This window comes from Lissotriton helveticus, chromosome 9 (assembly GCF_964261635.1).
Source record: "Lissotriton helveticus chromosome 9, aLisHel1.1, whole genome shotgun sequence".
NCBI classification, from domain to species: Eukaryota; Metazoa; Chordata; class Amphibia; order Caudata; family Salamandridae; genus Lissotriton; species Lissotriton helveticus.
This window is the reverse complement of record NC_136070.1, coordinates 247,851,194-247,859,853: the sequence shown is the minus strand read 5'-3', so window position 1 is coordinate 247,859,853 and position 8,660 is coordinate 247,851,194. Positions and strand designations below refer to the sequence as shown.

Here is an 8,660-nt window from a genome sequence, read left to right as displayed (position 1 = left end):
TTTTAGCGCCAATATTATTTTCATTATATCTCAGTGACTTACCCCACCATCTGCAACAAGGCTACAGTTTGCCTCCAAAGCTTGCTGCACAAAGTATACACGCCTTGTTATATGCTGATGATATCGTGATGTTGGACCTTACGCCCTTTGGCTTACAAAATCTTCTTGACATTCTACACAAATATTCGAAAGACAACTTTTTAATCCCCAACTTGAATAAAACAAAAGTGGTTTCCTTCTCGGGTAGGAAACACAGTGTCAAGTATTGTTGGAGGCTAGGTGGAGAAAAAGTCGAAGAGGTCGAGGAATACACCTATCTTGGTAGGATTTTTACAAAGAACTTGAAAAATACTAAGCAAATCAATCATCTAAAAAAGAAATCCGAATTACATGCCGGGGCCCTTTCGAGATTGTATTCGGCCACTGGGAATAGGCACTTCTCCACATTGCTAAAAGTGTACAGAGCAAAGATTCCTCCTGTTTTATCCTATGCCACCGAATATATCCCAATAAAACAGTGGTCCTATATGGATCATAAAGAAGGGAAAATACTAAAGAAAGTCTTGAAGGTCTCTGAATCTACACCGGTGCAAGCATTAAGACTTGAATTTTCGATCACAAGTTCCTATGCTACCGCGGTTGCGAACGTAATCAGGTGGGCTTACAATCTCCTCCACGCTAAAGAAAGATCATTACGATCAATGTTAAAGATCGAGACCTTTGATCGAGACGCTTTAAATTTAATATTCTTCAGAAACATGAAAATGGCATTTCAATTAGCTAAGATTAGTACTGAAATTTAGTTAACCTGGTCACCTTCACAACTTAAACTTTTCCTAAAATGCTTTACACCCAAACTGAGTTTTGAACTTGATCATCAACATTGTAATAATTTATCCTCGTACAAATTTTATGCTGAGTCAATGGTGTACAAGCAAGTACAGCCCTATTTAGGGTTTTCCCTTACTCATGGGGCAAGGAGGACAATTGCAATGCTGCGTTTAGGTAATCCTCCTGTGTTAACTGTTACATCAAAATGGACTTTAGGTGGATCCCCATTATGTACTCTCTGTCAGGGGGGAAACCAGACCATTGAGCACCTTGTACTTATATGCCCAAATGCTAATGTAGTAACAGCACGGACAAGATATCTGGATCCCATATATCGGAAATGTAGAATTTTAACTGCAAAAGAATTGTTATTTGTGTGCAAACATCCACCCAATGAATTTGTATGTTATAATTTCTATAAATTCTTAAAATCTTTCTTGATATTATATTAATCTGTAACGAATTTGTTTTTTTAATATTTGTGGTCCTCAGTCGAGTACCAAATCAAATAAAATCTTTTTTGACTTTGACTTTGAACTGCCAGTTTACAGCGTCAAACGCTTTTTCGGTGTCTAATGATAGAAAAGCATGGGGGCTCGTTCTGTTTCGCACCTCCATGAGCCAATTGTGCGAACGTCTAAGGTTTAAGTGAGTAGATCTACCGGGCATAAATCCAGACTGTACCTCGTGGATCAGACCCTTATTCACACCCAGAAGGCGAGTACCAGAGTAGTGGCCAAGATCTTGACTTCTGAGTTCAGCAAAGAAATGGGTGTATAGGACCCACATTGATCACGTGGCTTGCCCTCTTTTTATATGACCGCAATAGTAGCCATTCGCAAGTCTGGGGGAAGGGTGCCATCCTTCAGGGCATCTATGAAAAGCCTATGAAAGTGGGGCCACAGGATATCTATGTATCGCCTATGAAGTTCTGCAGGTAGCCCGTCAGTGCCAGGGGCCCTCCTGATGCGTAGCCTTATCACTGTCTCCCGGACCTCCGTCAGGGACAGGTCTTCATCTAGGGCCTTCATGTCTATCTCTTCTAACCTAGGGGAGGGAATAGCCCCCAAGAACTCTTGAATCTTCGCCTGTGATTTTTGCGGCAGTGCCCAATGTAGTTCTTTGTAGTATTCAGGAAAGGCCGTGGCTACCCCAACATCTGTAGACTGTTTTGCCCCCTGGAGGTCTATCACTTCCTTTACCCATCTATCACGAGCCTCTTTCCTGCCAAGCCAAGCTAGGAGTTTCCCTGCCTTATCCCCTACCTCCTAGATGCGATGTAGTGTGCAATTTCCTGGCATTATCAGAGGCCATTTCCTTATATTCCAGTCTTAGGGACGCAAGTTTGCTGGATATTCCGGGGTCATTGCTATGGACAACCAGTCTGTCTAAATCATTTATTTTTTGCTCCAGGTCCGTCAGGCACTTGTTCCTGTCCTTTTTTCCCCAGGCTATGCGATTTTGGGCCCTATACAGCAGCACTTTCTTATAGGCCTCCCACAGCGTCACCTCAGAGGAGATCGAGTCCTTGTTTTCTACGAAATAGACTTTGGTATTCGCCCAATTCCTTTTGCGATTTGTACATTTTATTTTTATTATACTTTCACATATGGCTTACCTAGAAAAGTAATTGGCAATGACGTCCCGTCTCCCCTCCACTGCTCTACTCTTCCCTGTAGGCTGCTGAACAGGTGGCTCAGGATCTTCAACTTCCGAATCCGACTCTGACATGGTGATAAGTAGGCCTCTGCTGGTTGCAATATTATGTAAAATGGCACAAGTTGCCACTATCTTGCATGCCGTTTCCGGAGCATATTGTAATGCAACACCACTTTTATGTAGGTACTGAAAATGAGTTTTAAGCATGCCAACTGTCCTCTCAATCACACCCCTGGTGCGACGATGTGCTGTGGTCTATCAACTTTCAGTTTGGGTTGTGGGGTTTAGGTAGGGTTTCAAAATCCATGGACGTAAACCATACACACTATCACCTGAAACAAATAACTGTGAGGTTTCTTTCATGTTGCATTTGATTAGCTCAAACATGTCTTAATATGTAATATCATTGCTTAATAAATAGCCATCATCAAACTCCCCTCTTTCCAGCCATCTATGTATTCCACTGTGCCTAAACATGAAGGAATCATGGGTGCTTCCTTGAGACTGTGACACAATATCAGTTATTAAATAGTTTGCATCACACACCACTTGACTACTGAGAGAATATGTGTTTTTCCTGTTTCTAAACAAATATTTGAGGTGAGATGGAGGACAAATAGGAAAGTGTTCCATCTATACACCCTACGACATGGGGAAATTTGGCAACCCTGTAAAATGTTAATTTAATGGATTGAATGTCCTGCGCATGTCTTGGTAAATATATGTAGCGGTTGATATAGAGAAGTATAGCATCTAGAAATCTGTGGAAAAAAATGTGAAAGTGCCCTTTGAGAAACCCCACCAGCAACATCAATCACACCCTGGTAACAGCCAGAGGCCAAAGGGTGTAAAGAGCACAACACCTGAACATGGGTGGAGATGGGATTGCAGCACAGAATACTGTTTTCTAGATGTGACTTTAAAAGTGCAATAATCTCTAATATTAGAGCGCTACTTCGACTGTATTTGTCAAAAATCTCATCCTCAGTTTGCTGGAAAATGGTCAGCCTAACTCTGAAAATCCTCTCCTGTCTCCACGTCCTCCTCTGCTAAGCAGCCATAATTCACATCATACTCGCAATCACACAGTGCAGCCATTGTGGAAAACCCTGATGCATTCTGGGCCAGATATTATAGTTTGCATACAGTTACCACCTGAAGTGAATTGTAGGTAAATTGCATGGGCAAACAGGCCTTTTTTGCGACTAGTTGCTAATTGCAACAGCTTTAAACATAAGGTTTGTGAGTCGCAATCATAGATTCTATAATTGCAATTCGCAAAAAAATAGCGATTCGTAAAACATTTACATTGCAAATAGCCACTTTTTCAGTTGCAAAGTCACTGGCAACTAATTTACCAATTGAAAATAGTTTGTACATCTAGGACTAGATGTACAACACATTTTTGCTGTCGCAAATGGCTTTTTGTAATGTACAAACACCAAATTGCAATTCTGTAACTTGTTACTGAATTGCAGTTTAGGTTTGGGAACAAAAACAGAAGCGCTATTTGGAAGGGGGGTTTTCAGGGCATCCCTTCCTAATAAGGAATCTGAATGTTATGTACTAATGGTTTGCGATTGAAAAACATTTGCACTTTACCATCAATTAAAAGCTGGTGGTAACCCATTTACAAATGGGATGGGGTACCCTTGAGATGCCTTTCCCTTTGAGAAGGGTTGAAAAAAATATTTTTTAAGAACGGGCAGTGGTATCAAAAAATAAAAAAGTAAACGTTTCATTTTAATTCCTTTAAGGAATTTTTTTTTTAATTTAGTGGCCATCACATGCATGGTCCTCTGCTGAGCCGACTCCAGCAGACCACCATCCCTGTGATGGCAGCAAATCCTAGTAGGTTCCATATTACGACCTACCTCATTAATATTCAAGAGGTAGGTCTATTTGCGACCCACTAGGGATCACACATTTTGAAATCAGGGCCAGATTTCACTTTAGTTAATTAATAATAGCGATTATCAAATAGCGATTTGCAAAAAATCGCTATTTGCTTATCGCTATTACTAATGTTAGTATACCTAGCCCCAGATGTTCAAAAAGTAGGAATTGTGATTTCCAAATTACGATTCTTACCAAATCGCAATTAGAAAATCAAAATTTCTAATGTAAGAAAACTTACAACTTGAAATTAGCAATTCCTCGTGGCTGGCAAATTGACCTTCTTCATGAATATTAATGAGGTAGGTCACAGTTTGTGACCCATTAAGAATTATCACCATCAGAGGGATGGTGGTGCCTGCTGGGGTCAGCTGACCACCATGTCTGTGATTGATTGCTTTTCAATAAAGCATTCTTTTTTTTTTAATGCAGCCCGTTTTCCTTAAAGGCAAATAGAATGTGTTTATAAAAATATAACTTATAAGTGGTCTGTTTATAGTCTTAAAAGGGAAGGATTCCTTGGGGACCCCTTCTCATTTGAGATTGGTTACCAACTCTTATGAGCTTTAAGTAAAATGGAAATGTTTTGTGACTGTAATTCGGTTGCAAAACATTCATACATACTACTGCAATTCTGTATTGGGAAGGGATACCCAAAACACGCCCCTTCCACATACTGAACTGCTAAGCCAAATTGCGATTAGGTATATTAACCGAATCGCAATTTTGTATATGTACTTTAGAAATTGCTTTTTTGTGGTTGGCCCGTTTACGGCCGCAAAAAAAGTTTTTTACATATGTCCTAAAGTCACTCAACGTCAAGATGGGGAACATACCATGCCCAAAACATCTTATTGAAGAAATGTAACCAGTGACTGGCTGAACACCAGGACTAATTAAATGTTACAATTGTATTTATGTATTATTATATATTGTGTTAAGTTGTGGGAAGATTTAGGGTTGTGATATGAGTGGGTAGCCGCACGATTACATCTTTTAAAGTAGGATTCACATTCTAAAGTGAGAACTCTTAATCGGTAGTTTGGTATTCAGCATGAGGATTGCTACACTGTCGTATTGACACAGTCAATACAAATATGTTAAATCATGTATCAGCCTCGCCTCGTACTTCCGACGGGGGGTAGTGTTTGCAGATCTGCTATAAGGGTTCGCCCCACAACTTGATAACTTCACGGAGAGGTCATTGCAAGAGACAAGCTGTGTGAGCAGCAGCCTGATCATTTAATACGGAGTTCTTCTTCCGGTATATTCTCCTCGGCTGTCAGCATGAGACGTGTACTGACAGCTAACCACATGCTGCCTGCCAGCTGGCTCCTGTCCAGTGCTGTATCCGAGGTAATATAAACTCTTCTCGTGCACCTAGGCACATACCTCCTACCATGAGTAAAGTGGAAGGGCGCCCCCTATGCCAAGGGGTGGTGGCACTAATGTTCGCGCTATAGAAAATCGCATTAAATAAATACATAAATAAACTGCACCCTTCGTATTAGCATCAACAGGTGACAGCTAAAAATTCGAAAGCTGATTTGAGTCCGCCTTAAAAATAGCCAATAGTGCGTGAAATACTTCAGCTCGTGTTTTGGAATTCGCGAACACCATAGCGCCTGGAGGGCTACTGCGCCTACTGGGAGCGGAGACAGATTTCCTGCTGGGGTTGATGATATCTCTGCAATAGGACAGGCGACGCTTTCCAGGGACCCTGACAGAAAACGCTCCCGTTTCCCATCAGCCTGCCCACCTCTGCACCAATACATGCCGGGGCCGGGTGCTCGGCCGAGGGAGCGGCGGACGGGCCTGCGTCTTTAAGTGGCCGGCCGCCGGGGCTGCATGCGGTGACATGTTAGAGGACGTGCGGCTGCCGAGGCCCCTCCCTCCCCGGTCTCTGCCTCTCCCTGCCCCCGCCCTCCCAGGCAGCAAGACGGCTTCCGAAGGATCGGCCGCTCCGCGCACGGGCTGAACAGCGTCCTCCTGGCCGAGCAGCGCGCGGGTGAGTGAGGCGGGCAACCCGGGGGGACCGGAGCAGGGGCGGCCGGGGCCGGAGCGGGGGCGGCCGGGGCGGCGGCGCTGCACGCGCCAGCGCCCGGAGCAGAGGCCGGCACTGATTGCCCCCGCAGGCCCGCTCCATGCAGCCCGTGCCGCTGACACTGTAGGCCGCGGAGGGCAGGGGAGGGAGCGCTACAGGCGTCTCTGGTGCTTGTGGCGCATTCTTGTACTCTTCCCCTCCTCGGCTACAGAGACATTCCTTTCTGCTCCTCAGGGAGCGTGGGGATAAGCCGTGTCATCCTGGAAGTGGCTCCAGCTGCACCCTGTTTGACCAAGGACACATCCACGTTATATCAATCTGTGTGTTGTGACTTTGCCCCTAACGTGCACCTGCTAATCGTTGAAATCTACGCAGGACTGTGTTAAGAGTTCTGTGTTTTGCAAGTCACCCACCAACTCTGTTTGCGTTTATTTCTCACCCAGTGACGTGAAATAATTGCATGAGTTTTCGGAGTGGTGAAATGTGAACGTTAAGTCATAACAGGCGAAGTTGACACGTCTCCTCCTGTTTCAGATGCCCACGTCTCCTCCTGTTTCAGATGCCATGTATACGTGCTGCAAAAAAGTACAGATACTCAGTACCTGATTATAGATGTCCATTGAAATCTCTGTTTTCAGCTACATCTCTTCTCTCCCTACATGCCAGAGCATTATTCACCCTTATTGATCTTTCCTTGCACGATCTGCTGAGTATGTGACTGATTTCTCCTCTTAGGATGAGCCTACTAGAAAACGCATGCACGACATTGTGGACATAGAAGGGGCTTTCAGACCCCCCCCCCCCCCCACCCCACCCATTACTTACGTTGGTTAGCTCTTTCGCAAAGAGCATATCGGCACACAAAGTAGTTTTGATCAGTGCCAGTAACTAGTGTGGCAGTGTGTGCTTTTTGAGACCAAAAACAATTTTTGCTTTTGCCAATGTTTGTTAAAATCTTCAGGGCCCGGCAGCTCCCACAACAATAACGGTTTACAAAAACCATGGCAAAACAAGTCACACATTGACAAAACTAAAAAGCGGACTACCAATTTCAGACCTACTGATTTTGCCAATGCTTGTTTATTTTTCTTTCCCATAATCTTATTGAAACTGGCTACACTCATTTTCCATTATGTACATTTTTGGGAAATACTAGCATGCACCAACACATGTTACTAAATGATGCTGCAAAGAAATGGTACCTGGAATTTTACAGTAGTTTAGCTAAATGTTTTTTTTCTTTCATTTTTTTTGTCAACATTTTATTTTGAAAGCAAAGTATCATCAATTTTGCTTTCAAGCTGCTGCAAATATTTGCATCAGATCAGAAAGCATTCTGGGAGCATTAGATATAGCCTCATATTGCTAAACTTTGAACATGTGTGTACACATTTTTATACTGGAACCATTGTCGGTAGTGTAGTGCGAGCGTCCAACATTTATGTAGAGCGCTCTCCCTAATAATAAAGGCTTTCAATTAATGAACCATAAATACAAGTTTGAACAGCATTCACATATGGACAAAAATATTACATTAACTGCAGGCAGTGCCCTTCCCTGATGGATAATGTGATACTGCACACTGGCATCCAAAGGGTTTATGCTGCAGGGGGCTGGGCCTACTTGTCCCAAGGACAAAATACACATAAAAACTAGTTGCCCTTGACCCCAAACTATATGTCCTGGGCGTCGGGCTATAGGAATTCCACATCCCTGTCCCCACATGCCTGCTGTCCTTGCCTCGGCCCTTCCATGTTGCCCTCGCATGTCCTCGTGTCCTTTGCTTCTCCTCCCCACCCCGCCATCTGTGTTGTTTCTATTTCGTCTTCCGTTGCTTTCCCTACCCACCCAACATGTTGCTTCCCCTACCTGTGCCCTCCTCTCTCACTTGTTGCTCCCCTCCTTCTCAGTGGTGCTTCCCTACCAGCACCCTGTTTTCTCTCTCGTCTGTGATCTCTTCCCCAACTGCGACCTCTGCAAAGGGGGAACTTTCCTGACAGTGTTGACAAATGTCCCTCTTTAGCCTGGAGGTGTTAGTGTGGTGAAAAAGAAATTGCCATCCTATTATGTACTAGTTCGTGACTGGAAAATTTAGATTTTTTTTGAATGTCCTATCTCATGAGGTCGGTGAAGTAGCATCGTGGATTAGTGATTCTGCACAGGGTTCCAAGTGGGATGTAAATAACTAGGAGGAGGATTCTCTCAAAGGGGCGTGGCTGATGTAATTAAG

At 43.6% G+C, this 8,660-nt stretch overlaps 1 protein-coding gene across 16 annotated transcripts in view; it reads left to right on the top strand.

The window, feature by feature from the left end:
• Positions 1–6,174: 6,174 nt before the first annotated feature.
• Positions 6,175–8,660, top strand: part of KTN1 (kinectin 1) — a 447,380-nt gene continuing 444,894 nt past the window's right edge. For 8 of the 16 annotated variants that reach the window (XM_078659858.1, XM_078659853.1, XM_078659852.1 and 5 more), the window contains exon 1: positions 6,261–6,394. The gene's annotated coding sequence lies outside the window, so the exon portion shown is untranslated. Of the gene's footprint in view, positions 6,395–8,660 lie in introns of all 16 variants that reach the window. The other 8 variants (XM_078659859.1, XM_078659855.1, XM_078659854.1 and 5 more) reach the window with 2 other exon arrangements.